Source organism: Telopea speciosissima, chromosome 2, assembly GCF_018873765.1.
Source record: "Telopea speciosissima isolate NSW1024214 ecotype Mountain lineage chromosome 2, Tspe_v1, whole genome shotgun sequence".
In the NCBI taxonomy this organism is placed as follows: domain Eukaryota; kingdom Viridiplantae; phylum Streptophyta; class Magnoliopsida; order Proteales; family Proteaceae; genus Telopea; species Telopea speciosissima.
Window position 1 is genome coordinate 49,528,156 of NC_057917.1, and position 15,133 is coordinate 49,543,288.

Sequence of the window (15,133 nt, forward strand, 5' to 3'; positions counted from 1 at the left end):
AAGAGTATTAATCTGATCCAGATCTGGACCAAGTTCCCCCTCGGTTCTAAAATTTGGTACTTGTACCGAATCTGTACGGTTTCGATTCTTGTACTTGGTTTATACTATATTTATAGTATAGTATATTATACTAAAGAAATTTATGAAACACCCCCTGAAAATGGGTCCAAACTCAGATCACCCCCTGAAATTTGAAAATACTCAGATCACCCCCTCTACATTAACGGTGTTAGTCTACTGTTAATTATTATTGTAAAAAGACTATTTTAACCTTGTACTAAAACTTTAGAATTAAATTTACAATGCTACCCTTTCCCTCTCCTTCTTCCCCAAATCGCTAAACCAAGAATGAGAATGGAAAAAACCCATTTAGGATTTTAATAACCACCTCCGTGGTCTCTTGCGGCGACCGAACCAGAGGCCGGCGGCCAAGCTCAAACACGGCCAACGACCGTCAAGGTCCGACGGCCATAACCCCGGCCACAGATGCTGGTGAAACCCCCCCCAAAAAAAAAATCCCTAAACAACTTTTCCCCTGTTTGGTGAAGAAAACCCATTAAGGAACCTATCTGTGCAAGCCAAGATCAGAAAGATCTTCATGCCTGCTCTGAGCTTCACCATGACTAAAGGAAAGACCTTCGAAAGGGGTGGAATAAGTCTTAAGAAACCAACTGAATCTAATGGTCAGATTCAGATTAATTTCAGAAATCAAATCTGAAAAAAAAACCCCCCCCAAAACAGGGTACCGCCATCATTACTGCTACAAAGATAGAAGAAGGGAAAGGAGGAGAAAAATGTATTACAAAACACGGAACAGAGAAGGGAAGAAGAATGAGAAGAATAAAAAAAGAAAAAAAAAAAAAAGCAGCTGCAGTGGGAGATTTGCTTTGATTTCATCTGAGGTGAATTTCGGTTTTTGGAAAAGAAAAAAAAAAGGGGGGGAACATCAAGGATGCTTTAGATTTGCTTTGATTTCAAGCTAAATTACAGTTTGCTTGCATTTTTCCACTGATCTAAGAGCCGATCTCATCAAGTTTTACTGATTACACCCAATATCTCCTGGAATGAAACCCACTTCTGAGATCTGTCAAACCTTTGAATCTCCAGCTTTTTGGCATATTAAACTCACCACCAAAATTCTCGGTAGAATGCTAAAGAGCAGAAAACCATTTTCTTCTCCACCCATCCACAATAGAGATAGTGTTACGGTCCCAAGTTCGTGGGCTTTGATCGTAACAAGTCAGTTCATGCCTGTCTTCTCTCCGGCGAACTTCAGAATTGAAGCCGATGGTTGAAGAAGAAGGGTGCTTGAATAAGGGCGTGAGTGAAGGCAGACTCTTTGTCAGTGGTTTTCGAGTATATCTCGGCAAGCCGTGTTTTAAATTCGTTGTCTTTCTTCACTCCGGCGAACTTCTGTTTTGGAGTTGCAGGTCATTTAGGAAGGTCATTTTAGGAAGAGAGTGAAGAACGAAGAGGAAAGAAAACATTCGAATTTGGGAGTTTTTCTCTGCAAGGGTAATATTGTAACTTTTTGTAATAGTAGTTTAAGGTTTTAAAAAATATTTAAATAGCTGACTTCATCATTTAACGGTAGGGTGTAATCTGAGTATTGGGTTCTAATACAGGGGGTGATCTGAATATTTTTAAATTTCAAGAGGTGATCTGAGTTTCAACCCATTTTCAGGAGGTGTTTCGTAAATTTTCCATTATACTATAATATAATAATGTTATAAAATCTAATATTAATACTAGTAAAATATATATTATAATATTAGTATTATATTATATTTATCTAGGATATTATAATAAATTGGTACCCAAATTCGGTTCGATTTCGATTCTAACAACCGGTTTCTATGTTAGATGTAGAAAGTAACCAAGTCTGCGCCACGACTTTGTTCGTTTTTCGGATTATAACCAAATTCTATTTGATTCGGTTCAGTTCCAATTATTCGGTTCGAATCTGATTTTGAATTTTGGTTCTGATTCCAATTTGACACCCTTCATTCAAAGTTTAGATTATACTATGGACGACCAGCTTGCATATAGTGGTCCACTAGTGGCAACGAAACCTACAACTACCAAGGGGGAGGGGGAGCAGCAAAGGGTACCATTTTTATTTTTTTAATGGTACAAAGGTGATCAGGAGAGTCCAAACTTGACCGCTTAGGAGTATGCACTTTAACTGACAAGCCTCCAATCAACCGAACTAGGAGCTATTCACTGATCTTAAATAAAAATGTATTCCTTTTCTTACTCAAAAGTATAAATAAAAATAAGATCATCTTTTTGATTCTGATTTGGTGGAATGGGGAGCTAGGCATCGCCGCCTCTGTCGTTACTCTTGACCTTCTCGGTTCTGTTCATTCAATAAAACATAAATACAGACACAGATCAGGCGTAGTTAACAGAGGTAGAAGGTGCGGCCATGGGTTACAGAGCCAGGGAGTGGGGGAGTTGAGAAGGGTATGACGCGAGATGGCAGATTAGGCGGAGGGCTTTGCAATCCCAGAGATGGGGGAGACAGGAAGATGGGTCGTTGGGGAAGTAGGGGAGCTGAGAGTGATTTGATGCGGGAAGGCAGAGGGCTTTGAAACGCCAGAGATGGGAAACATGCAAAAACACATTGCACAACCCCACTTGCTTGACCGATACTCGGTTAATGCATAAAAAGTAATGGACGGTTAAATTCATTCTTAGAGAAAAATCAACAGTTTAGATTTGGGTTGTGTGTTTGTGGTGTGCGTTAAATTGTTGAGGAATAGCGCTTCTACAATGCACCCCCTTGTTATTCTCTATTTTTCATAGTTTTCAATAAAATTTTCTCTTGTAAAAAATAAAAACTTACTATAAAGGTGTTATCACTCCCTATATATATATCCAGCCAATTCCATCGGTGCACTTGTGAGGATTTGATCCAGTAACCAAACCTTAGGCATGCCTTCAATTACGCAATGTCAAACCACTAGCCAAAGCCCAAGTGTACCCAATTCAAGCCTATCCACCTAATTTAGAGCATAAATGAAATTGGCCAAGTGGCCAACCCCAATTTCTACTACTAAAACTTTGATCTCTCATTCAAGTTTCAAAAAAATAAAATAAAATAAAATTATACCAAACCGTCCTAATAGGAATCATAGACTTCTTGTAATGGAAAAGGGTTCCTATAAACACCTTTCCACACCCTTTATTTTTTGTCATGTGGATAAGATGATTAGACATTTTGACTATTGGATAAGATAATAAATCCCCTCAATGGGCAAAAGACATATTTGACGACTCATCTCAATTGTATGGCATAATATATGGGGCTCTTCCCTTTAACAATTTTTTAGCAATCCCTGTGATTCAAACCACCCCATTTCCTTCATACAAATTCCATAGCCTTACAATTACACAGGAGAACTCATATTGGTGTGTAGTTTAACGCATGATTATATTATAACTTTAATTATATATCAACTCAATCTAGGCATAAACCTAACTTCCATATGGCAATTATAGTTAGTGTGTATTGTTGCGTGTGAAAACCTCTATTGCCCGGTTCGCCCACAAATGAGCCTGCAAAAACCGAGTAAGCACTAGAGAGCCGGTTTGGCTCCGGGCCAAGGACTCTCCGATGCTTAAGTTAGGTCTGGTGCAACAGCGTAATAGCTTAGTGAAAAGTGAGATGAGCGTTTGAGCTCTATACCTGAGTATTTATAAGATGAGACGAGGCGGCTGGATGAGTCCTTGTATGGCAAGAGTCCTTCATCGGCTGGGTTCTTCCGCGCGGTGCAGAGTAGAGAGTGATTTTCGGAGTCAATTTCCTAATAAGGTAGGAGTCCTTATCGAGGTGGGATTCTATTTCGTCCTGGGATTGCGGCCCGATTCGTTCCCCATGAATCTCGGAATGTGCTGACGTGGCCTCGCGATTTGGGGCGAGTCGTTGTTACTGCTTCCGGAGGGGCCTCAGCCTCGGACGGCCGTGCTCGTGGGCACTCGGCCCGACGTTGGTGTTCGGTGGTCCTTGCCAGCCAGACCGATCGCTGTCAGTACAGCTCGGCGCTCAGTCGTAGTGCTCGGCCATGCTGGTGATTAGGGTGATCGCCTTTACTTGGGTGACCGGTTTAGTGCCGCACCACTTGGCTCGGCTCGGCCATTGGGTTCGGCCTCGGTTTGTCCACATGTCATTTTTCGAGTGGCGGGTATCTTATAACTCATCACAAGCCCCCCACTCATCAAGGCTCAGCTCGACTTTGATGAGTTCAGTCTCTTGGTGTTTTGGCCATTCAATTCCGAGGCCGAGTCTGAGCCCTTCTTTTGTGGAGATTTGACGCCGTACGGACTCTGACAGTTGGGTTGTCAGTGCCACGTCACTCGGAGTAATGATGGTGCTCAAGAATTCGAACCGTCGGTGGATCTGGACCGTTGGATCTCCTTCCTCGGATTCTCTTCAGCCGTAGGATCTTGGCGACTCGATGGCTATAAATAGCAGAGGCTCTTTTCCCATTTGTTACTGTTCAAATCTTCGGAGTGCTTAGCTAACTCAGAGTCCTCGGATTTCCAAGCGCTCGACTTTCTCCCATTTCCAGCTCCATTCTGCTTTTCAGCTCGTCGCACCAACCTTCGTCAGCCAGTAAGTCCTCTTCCTTCAAGCATGTCAGTTGGTAATGGCTCCGTGGGCGAAGTGCTCGACGGGGTGCGAGAGATCGCTAGTCCGAGCCGAGAGCTCTCCCCCCTTTCTCTCCTAATTGACCTGCCGGGCTCGGCTTTGGATGTCGAGTGGTGGAGTCCCGTCTGCATGACGGCGCGGAGGCCCCCCTACCCCAAGAGTCTAGCCACCAGGCTCAGCCCATCGCCGAAGACCGAGCTAAGCGCTAGAGCTCGTCCTTAGAAGGCGAAGAGTCGGATGAAGAGGAATCTTCTGACGATGAGATCGGTTCAGTTGACTCCTCAGCGGACGTCCCAGAGCCCGCCGAGGGCAGTGTTGGTGCAATTGAGAGCACGGTCACCGAGGCCGAGCTCCAATGGTTGAGGGAAACCTACGTCATTCCCGAGGACATCCAGCTTTGGGCCCCTCACCCTCAGGAGATGGCCTGCTTCCTTAGGCCTGGCGAGGTGGCTCTGTACGAGATCTCCTTCAAATACGGCTTCAAGTTCCCCGTGCTCGACTTGGTGGACCAAATCCTGGATCACTTCCACCTCTCCCCGGGTCAGCTGACCCCGAACGCATGGTTGCTCATGTACGGCTTCCACGTCTTCTTTGCTCGGATGGGACGGCCAACCACCGTCAATCTATTCTCTAGGCTCTGGTACCTCAAGAGGTACCAGGATCATGGGTGGTACTACTTCACCCACCGAGCACAAAAGTGCTCGGCTTTGAATACCTGCAAATACCTCGCCAACGTGCCGACGTCTAATAAGCGTTGGAAACCAAGGTTCTTCTTTGTCTCCATGCCCAACTACCCCTTCCGAACCAAGTGGAAGGAGATAAAGCTGAGCTACGTCAACTGGGTGTCGCCTCTAAACTAGTACGAGCAGATCTCATATGACCAAATTGTTCAGCAGGCACCCTTTGATGTTTAGCAACTCCTGAACGAGGAGTCCCTCCGGTTGTGGAAGTTGACCCCAGGTAGGCAATCCGAACCGAGCTTTGTACTTGTAATTTTTCTTGTCGTGTTCTAATTCTTCGCTTCTTCCCTTGTAGTGGTCGGCAACGTTCCCCAGCTGGATTCGGCTCGACTGAAGGCCAAGCTTCTGGAGGAGAGGAAAAGGAAAGTGGCCACGAAGACCAAAGCAAGGGCCGAGGCCTCCAAGGTCGGAAAGGGTAAGGCGTCCATCCTGCTGAGCCCTAAGGACGTAGTAGTCGGCCTCTAGGCCGAGAAGGCCAAGGGCGAGTCGAGCCCACCGAGGGAAATAAAGCGTCAGAAGCTCTCCATCAACGTCACGAGTGGTAATCCTCCTGGGGTTGCCTCGAGCTCGAATGTTGCACGGCTGGCCTTGGGGAGGGCCTCAGCCAGCAACATACTGATCCGACCGGCATGGCACCTTTTTCAGAGCGACTCTGCCCTGACCTCGGCCGCTCATGCCAAGGAGTGGCTTAAAGCTGGTTGGCTCCCTGCCGACAAGGCCATGCTCGAGGACTTGAGCGACGCTGAGCTCTTATCCACCCTGTTTCAAGATTTTGCGATGGTGAGTTCTCTCTCTCTTCCTGGTGTGTTTTAGAACTCTAATTTTTGGGCTCTGCCCTTTCGTCTCATGCTCAGCTCGTACTGTTCAGGGTTTTTCCAAGACAGTCGAGGCCACTCTTTTGCTCGAGAGGGCCCTCAACGACAATACCGACCTCAATGCCCAATCCCGAGCAACGGGTAAGGAGGCCAGGAAGGCCATTAGGGATCGCCGAGAGGTCGAGGCGAAGGCCGAGAAGGCGGAGTCCGACCTCAAGACCCTTTAAGAGGAAATGGGCTCTCTCCGCGCCCAGCATGAGAAGGAGGTGCGGGCTCTGAAGGTTGAGCTCGAGCAAGCGAAAAAGAAAGCTGAGGCCGATCTGGCTTGAACCCGAGCAGAGGGGGTGGAGGAGTACCTTCAATCGAAGGACTTCGATGAGCTCTGCCACGGCTTGCGAAAGCCCTCATACTCGGCTGGGTACGATGCAGGCCATGCTGACCTTCTAGCCGAGGTCAAGGTGGCCCACCGCAACCTCAATCTTTCCCAGTTCGACGAGGACGCGGCTACTGTGGTTGAGGATTTGGAAGAGGAGGACGGGGTTGAGGTCCTTCAGACTGTCCCGACTGAGCTCTCCCCGCTGGTCGAGCCGTCTGCCCTCACTGAGGATCCGAAGGGCTCGCCTGCCAAAGACCCTGCCAAGGACGCCGCTGAAGACGCTATCGAGGACCCTGCCAAGGACGCCCCCGTAATCTGAAGTCTTTATTTTTTCTTTTTCTGCTGATGATGTACATGTCTCCGTGCTCGGGGTTTGAACAATTTTTCTTTTTCTTTCTTTCTTTTTTTTTTTTTTTTTTTATGATGTACCATGCCGAGCTTTCGGCTTTTGTATGTATCGTGCCGAGTTTTTTCGGCTTGTAATTAATGAAACACCTACTTCCAAATTTGTCTAAGTGTTCATGTTCGACCTTTTCCCTTTGTTATCTTGTCAACGTTGTTCCCATGTCCGAGCGCCGAGGCCGAGCATTTAGTCTAAATTCTCAACCGAGCTCCTTGCCTTGGCAATTTTTATCTCTTTTATCCTTAGCTTTCGGCTAGGCTAGAGTGCTCGGGCACGTCTTAAGATGCTAGGCCGAGGCCGAGCTCTCTGTCGAGCTTGGTGCATTGTCAAATTTTTAAGCATTAATTGTTTGCTCGGCTCGGTCGTTGTGTTTATTATTAGAATACGATTATTGCACCGAGCCGTCCACTTGGCCGAGCTCAAGGCCTTGGCGATTTTTTGCTGTACCCAAACGCCAGTCTGTTTTGCCGTCGTGTTCAGCGTTAAGGTAGTAAACTCGCGAAGGTTAGTCTTATCGGTCAACCATCCTATGAGGGCTGGTCTTACGACTTTGTAGCCGTCCTACGAGGGTCAAACTTGGTTGTCGGCCAATCTATGAGGATTGGTCTTATGACCTAATTGCGGACCTACGAGGGTCGGTCTTTGGCGTCGGCCAACCTATGAGGATTGGTCTTATGACTTGGGTGCCGACCTATGAGGGTCGATCTTCGGCGTCAGCCAATCTATGAGGATTGGTCTTATGACTCGGTATGTTGTGGACTTGAAATAAACTCAGGAGTGGAGAAGAATCTTATCTTATTGAATTTCAAAACTTCAAGTAAACATATGAGCTGAACTGAACATAAAAGCAGTGGCCAAGGCCGAGAACATAGGTGAAGACGGGTATGCATAGATTGAGCTGAGCTAAACAGAATACTTTGTCTTTTTATTGAAAAAATTTCTTCAAATTCTCCGAGTTCATGGCCTCGGTACCTTTTTGCCCCCCGGAGTCTGCAAGCGATATGTCCCTGGACAAATTTGCTTGGAGACTATGTATGGCCCCTCCAATTTGGCGCTAACTTTCCTTGTTGTCTCGGCTGAGATGCGCTAACTTTTCTGAGGACGAGGTTTCCTTGGCGAAAGTGTCTTTCCTTCACCCTTAAGTCGTAGTACTTTGCTGTCTTCTGCTGATAAGCCGTATTTTGAAGCAAAGCATTCTCCCTTACTTCGTCGAGGAAGTCAAGATTTGCTCTTAGTCCGTCTTCATAGGTCTTTTCGTCAAAGTTGAGCACTTTATATGAAGAGGCTTTGACTTCTACGGGGTGAGCGCCTCGGTTCCGTACGCCAGTCAAAACGGGCTTTCTCCTGTGAGCGTTCTCACTGTTGTCCGATATGCCCAAAGCACGATCGGCAGCTCTTCCACCCATCTTTCTTTGCCTCATCCAATCTCCTTTTGATCCCGCTAATAGTGTTCGGTTTGACACTTCAACTTGTCCGTTTGCTTTTGGATGAGCTACTGTTATTGGGCGGAAATCTATGTAAAAGTGTTTGCAAAATTCCCGGAAGTTTGGGTTGTTGAATTGTGTGCCATTGTCCGTGATGAGCACCTTGGGTAGCCCGAACCGATAGATGATCTTGTCTCAAAAAAATTTCTCCATATTTCTCTCAGTGATGGTGCCCAAGGGCTCGGCCTCGACCCACTTAGTGAAGTAGTCGATGGCTACCACTAAATACTTCTGATTTTCGGATGCCGATGTAAAGTCCCCGAGAATATCCATTCCCCACATGGCGAATGGTATTGGACTCAGCATCGTGGTCAGTTTAGCCGCTGGTCGGCTCGGGATAGGTGCGAATAGGTGACACTTTTCGCACGTCTTCACATACCTCATGCCTTCCTCTTGCATTCTCGGCCAGTAAAATCCTTGTCGAAGTATTTTGTATGCCAGTGCTCGGCCACCCATATGGCTCCCGCATATGCCTTCGTGGACTTTCGCCATAGTGTACTCGGCACCTTTCGGCCCGAGACACCGGAGGAGGGGAGCCGAGATAGCCCATTGTACAAGACACCATCAATCAAGGTGTATTTTGCGGCTCGGATCTTGACTTTTCTCGCCTCATCTCGGCTCTTCGAAAGTTTATCATTTTCCAGATAGTTGACGATCGGGTTCATCTAGGTCGGCCTATTTTCTTCAATGTGCTTGACGCTTTCTTCCTGTAGGGATGGCTTTTCTAGAATTTCGATATATACTGATCGGCTCAGACTTGGGAAGTCGGCTTTGGCCAATCTTGACAGGGAGTCGGCCACAGCATTTTCTTCTCTTGCCACTCGGGCCATCTCGAAATGCTCAAGCTTGGAGATCAGAGCTCAGGCTCGGCTCAGGTATGTTATCATCCTTTCGTCCTTGGCCTCGCATTCACCGTTGACTTGGTTGACCACGAGCTGTGAGTCACTCCGCACCTTTAGCTTGTTGACACCTATGGCCTTGCTAACTCAGAGTCCGACTAGGAGGGCTTCATACTCGGCCTCGTTGTTGGAGGCTGGGAATTTGAATCTTAGGGCGTATTGGATGCGAAACCCCTCAGGGCTAACTAACATCAAGCCCGCTCCACACCCGAGGAAATTGCTTGAGCCGTCAACATTGATGACCCATAACTGTTAGGCCTCGAGCTCGACCTTGGCCTCTTCTGTTGATTCGATGCCCTACACCCCGGGGTCGAGTATAGTGCATTCCGCAACAAAATCGATTAAACCTTGTCCCTTTATCGCTGTCCTCGGGTGATAGCTTATGTTGTACTCACTCAGTTCCACTGCCCACACGATCAACCAACCTGACACATCCGGCTTGTGTAGTATCTTCTTGAGGGGTTGATCGGTTAACACCGTGATTGGATGAGCTTGAAAATATGGCCTCAATTTTCTTATGGCCATGACAAGGGCGAACGCGACTTTCTCAAACTTGGAGTATCTCGTCTCGGCGTCGACGAGAACATGGCTAATGTAATATATGGGCTTTTGTGCTCGGCCCTCCTCCCTGATCAGTACAGCGCTGACCGCTATCGGGGTCGCAGCTAGGTAAATTTAGAGCTCTTTGTTAGGCTCGAGTCGGGAGAGGAGAGGTGGATTCTCCAAGTATTTCTTCAAGTCTTCAAAAGCTTGCTGGCATTCTTCGGTCCACTTAAAATCTTTCGAGCTTCGAATGTTCTTCAGGGTATTGAAGAACGACAGGCATTTATCGCCCGATCTCGACATGAATCGTGCCAATGCCGCTGCTCTTCCGATCAGCCCTTGCACTTCTCGGATCGTCTTTGGAGGGTTCATCTCCTGGATGGCCTTGATTTTTGCCGGGTTGGCCTCAATGCCTTGCATGGAGACCATGAAGCCAAGGAATTTTCCCAATGTTACGTCGAAAGCGCATTTGGCGGGGTTCAGCTTCATTTGGTTCTTCCTTAGCACGCTGAAGGCCTCTTCAAGGTCAGCCAAGTGGTGCCCAACCTTCAAGCTTTTCACTAACATGTCGTCCACATAGAATTTTATGTTTCTGTCGATTTGCTCGCGGAATGTGGTGCACCAACTGCTGGTACGTTGCTCCAGCGTTCTTTAATCGGCATGACTTTATAGCAAAAATTTTCTTGGTTGGTTCGGAATCCCGTGTAGGTTTCATCTTCATTATGCATCAGGATTTGGTTGTACCCAGAGTACGCATCCATAAAGCTCAGCATCCCGTGCCCCGCGGTGGCGTTGATTAACATGTCTATCCGAGGTAGCGGATACTCATCTTTTGGGCATGCCTTGTTGAGGTCAGTATAATCGACGCACATTCTCCACTTCCCATTCAGCTTGGGAACCATGGCCACGTTCGCTAACCAAGTCGGGAATTTTTATTCTCGGATGAACCATGACCGTCGTAGCTTCTCCACCTCTTCTTTAATCGCGGCTTGGCGGTCAAGAGCATAATTTCTTCTCTTCTGCTGGATCAGCTTTCGGCTCGGATCCACATGGAGTCGGTGCTCAGCTATGTGTCTCAGTATGCCTGCCATGTCGACGGCCGAGCAGGCAAAGACATCGGTGTTCATCTTTAAGAAGTTTTTAAGCTGATTCCTTTGTTCTTCGCTCAACAACGATTCGAGTTGCATCGTCTTCATTAGATCTTCATCACTTAGGGAGAATAGGACGAGGTCTTCCACGGGTCTCCCGCGTCTTTCGGTAAGCTCATCCCGTTGGTCTTCAGGGAGGTGCCCGACGCACATGGCCATTCCTCGGACATTTCCTTTGTTCTACTTGATGAATGTTGCGTAACATTCCCTGGCCTTCTTTTGGTCACCTTGGATTTTCCTTATCCCGTTCTCCGTGGGAAATTTCATCTTTAGATGCATCGACGAGATGATGGCTTGGAGGGTGATGAGTGTTGGGCGACCGAGTATGGCATTAAAGGCTATCACCGACCGTACCACCATAAACTTGACTTGGATCGTAGTTTGGCATAGAGCTTGTCCGAACGTAACCAGTAGGTCTATCGACCCTTTGATTGTGGCCGAGGCTCCTGAGAATCCATGGAGGGAAGTTCCTTCTGGCTTGAGCGCATCATCGCCAAAGTTGAATTGTCGATAGGCGTCGAGTGACATAAGATCCATTGACGCTCCCGTGTCGATCAATACCCACGGTGAACGAGTCTCCTCGTGATTTCCACTTGCACCACCAAAGCATCATCATGAGGGAAACTTATACCTTCGAGGTTGGCCTCGGTAAAGGAGATTGTTGCCTCGGACTTCGGCCTCTTGCTCGGCATTTCCAAGACTCCGACGAACCTAGCATTAGCCTTGGCTTTCCCGGTGGATTCTTGCCCGGGTCCTCCAAGGATGGTGTATATGGGAGCTCCTTTGTCATTGCTCGGCACCGCTCCATCGTCTTTCTTTTCAGTTCTGGTCTTAGGTTCATCGTGCTTGGCCCTTCGGCTCTCTGTCCTCGGCTCGCCCTTTTTCCAATCGCGGTCTTCCGATCACCGACTTCCACGCTCTTCTCGGCTTCCTTTGACATATCGCTTCAGGTGCCCCGCCTTGATCAGCTCTTCGATTTCTCTTTTCAGCTGATAACAATCTTCAATGTCATGACCGATGTCTTTGTGAAATTGACAATACTTGTTGGGATTCCGGGATGACCCGGCTTGCATCGCGGATGTATCCATCATCTTGAATTTGCATCAGAATTTCCTTCCGCGAAGTGTTCAAGGGTGTATTCGGGACTCCGAGCTGAGTCCGTTCTCTCGGCTCGGCAGTCCGTCTTGGTCCGCTTTTCATCCTTGCAATCATCAGTTGTTGGCCTCTTCTTCTCAGCCTTGCCTTCACTCGCCTTCCGTGTTTGGAGCACCTCCTCCATGTTTGCAAATTCGTTGCACCTCTCCAATAGCTCAGCCATGTTTTTGGTCTGCTTCCGCGCCAAGTCCTTGATGAGATCCATGTCTGTGAGACCATTGCTCATTGCCGTATGGGTCGTGGCTTCATCCAAATCCTTGATATCTAAGGATTCTTTGTTGAAACGGGATACGAACGCTCAGATCGACTCATCAGGTCTTCGCTTTACGCTGAGGAGGTTGACCATCGTCTTCTTGTGCTTCATACTGCTTTGGAATCGCGTGACGAAGGCTCGGCAAAGCTGAGCGAAGCTTGTAATGGAGTTCGACGGCAACCATGAGAACCACGAGGTCGTCGCACCCTTGAGAGACGAAGGGAAGGCTCGGCAAGAGACAATTTCTGTTCCCCCGTACATAGTCATCATGGCGTTAAAGTAATTGATGTGATCTGTCGGGTCAGTGGTCCCATCATACAGGTCGAAGGGAGGCGGCTTGAACCCGGCTGGTAATGGTGCAGTCATGATCTCGGGAGGATATGGGTGCCGTCCGACCAACGAGTAGGCGTCCGGGGTCGCCTGTTTCTTCAATCCCTCAACCTGCTAGGCCAATTCTCGTAGCCTCTTTTCCACTTCAGTTTCGGGTGCTCGGCTGTTCAGATCCTCAGCTCGGTGCTGGTTTTCCTGTTCATCTGGTCGAGGTCGGCCATTCTGCCCCTCGGCTCGAGATCGGCTAGAGCGCTCGTCCAGTTGAGGTCGGCCGTTCTGTTCGGCTCGGCCAGCCTCACTCCTTGTTCCTCTCTCGCCTTGGAAATTGGACCCACGGGGGCTCCTTTGTTGTTCTTCTCGGCGAGGTGGGCTTCGACGCCGAGGGCTATGGCGAGATCTCTCTCCTTCTTCGACAACACGCCTCCCATTGGGCTCCCCTCGTTGCTCTCGGCGTCCCCTAGGCTGCCCGTCCTCCTTGAGCTGCTGGTTCGATCTCTCCCCCTGGCCTAGGGCTCCGACGATGTTCCGACTCGTCCCGCCGAGCACTCCTGTGGGCACGCAGGGGTGGAGTTTTCTGACCTGGCGAATGAGACGACACTACTCGACTGGGCTTGGCTCGACGCCGGCCACAGTTATGCTACAGGTTTCCCTCGACGAGTGCTGGTACCAAAGGGGGTGCAGCCGGGGGTTGGCCTAGCAACCCGGCCTGGGCCATCTAACCCATGAAAGTGTGCAGCAGTTGCAGCTGAAGGTCCATGACTTGCCAATTGTTCGCCGGGGCTTCAGGATCCAAATTCTCTAGCACAGGGGGAGGCGGCGGCAAATTCAACCCTTGTCGGTTCGGCTCGGCTCGGGGCTGCCCCTCTGCTGCCGTGTCCAACACACTCCCACCGTGTCCACCATCTACTGGGGGAGCCGGGTTGGTAGTGACGCCCGTGCTGCGCTGAGTTCCTCCCCCTCGTGGGGGTCTTCTGGCTGCGCCCTGCCATGACTTTTCAGGGGCGGTGGAGAGTGCCTCGCTTGTCTATTAGGTTGTGGCTCATCCCCACGGGAGGCAGAGCCGTGTTGTCCTGATCTTGTTTGCACAACCATCGTCCTCACTCTCTTGATTGATAGAAACGATGATGACTAGTTGACGTCGTTACCACAGACGGCGCCAAATCTGTTGCGTGTGAAAACCTCTACTGCCCAGTTCGCCCACAAATGAGCCTGCAAAAACCGAGTAAGCACTAGAGAGCCAGTTTGGCTCTGGCCAAGGACTCTCCGATGCTTAAGTTAGGTCTCCGGTGCAATAGCGTAACAGCTTAGTGAAAAGTGAGACGAGCGTTTGAGCTCTATACCTGAGTATTTATAGGATGAGACGAGGGGGCTAGATGAGTCCTTGTATGGCAAGAGTCCTTCATCAGCTGGGCACTTCCGCGCGGTGTGGAGTGGAGAGTGATTTTCTGAGTCAGTCTCCTAATAAGGTAGGAGTCCTTATCGAGGTGGGATTCTATTTCATCCCGGGATTGTGGCCGATTCGTTCCCCATGAATCTCGAAATGTGCTGACGTGGCCCCGCGATTCGAGGCAATTCGTTGTTACTGCTTTCGAAGGGGCCTCGACCTCGAACGATCGTGCTCGTGGGCACTCGGCTTCAGGCTCGGCCCGGCGCTCGTGTTCGGTGGTCCTCGCCTGCTAGATCGATCACTGTCAGTGCAGCTCGGCGTTCGGCCAGATTGGTGCTCGGCCATAGTGCTTGGCCATACTGGTGATCAGGGTGATCACCTTCACTTGGGTGACCGGTTTAGTGCCGTACCACTTGGCTCAGCTCGGCCATTGGGTTCAGCCTCGATTTGTCCACGTGTCATTTTTCGAGTGGAGGGTATTTTATGACTCATCATGTATAAAAACCCCCCATTACCTTCAAATTTTCCTCTTTCCCTCTATTTCAACATGTTTATTGATGCTTGTTAATATGGAATAATAACTGATGTTGCATTGGTCAATTTAGTTTTTAGGCACTTAATCTAAAAAATTTGAGATGGGGAGGAGACCCTCCGGGTATATTTGGTTGTGGACTAAGAATTCCTAAAAAATAAATAAAGAAATGAGCTTATTAGGGAGGGGGAAATCCTATCCAATTCCCTAAAAGTGCAGTTAAGAAGAGAGCTCAACACCTAGCAGGCGCGACATCCAACGGTATCAAGCTCAAGAAGAAAGGAGGAAAAAATGATCCAATCGACCTCACACCATTAGATGTCGCGCCTGCCAGATATTGACCTCTCAACCCTGAACTGCACTGCTCGGCAATCAAAGAATTGGAGAGGATTTTAATCCCTAGTTAGGACTCCC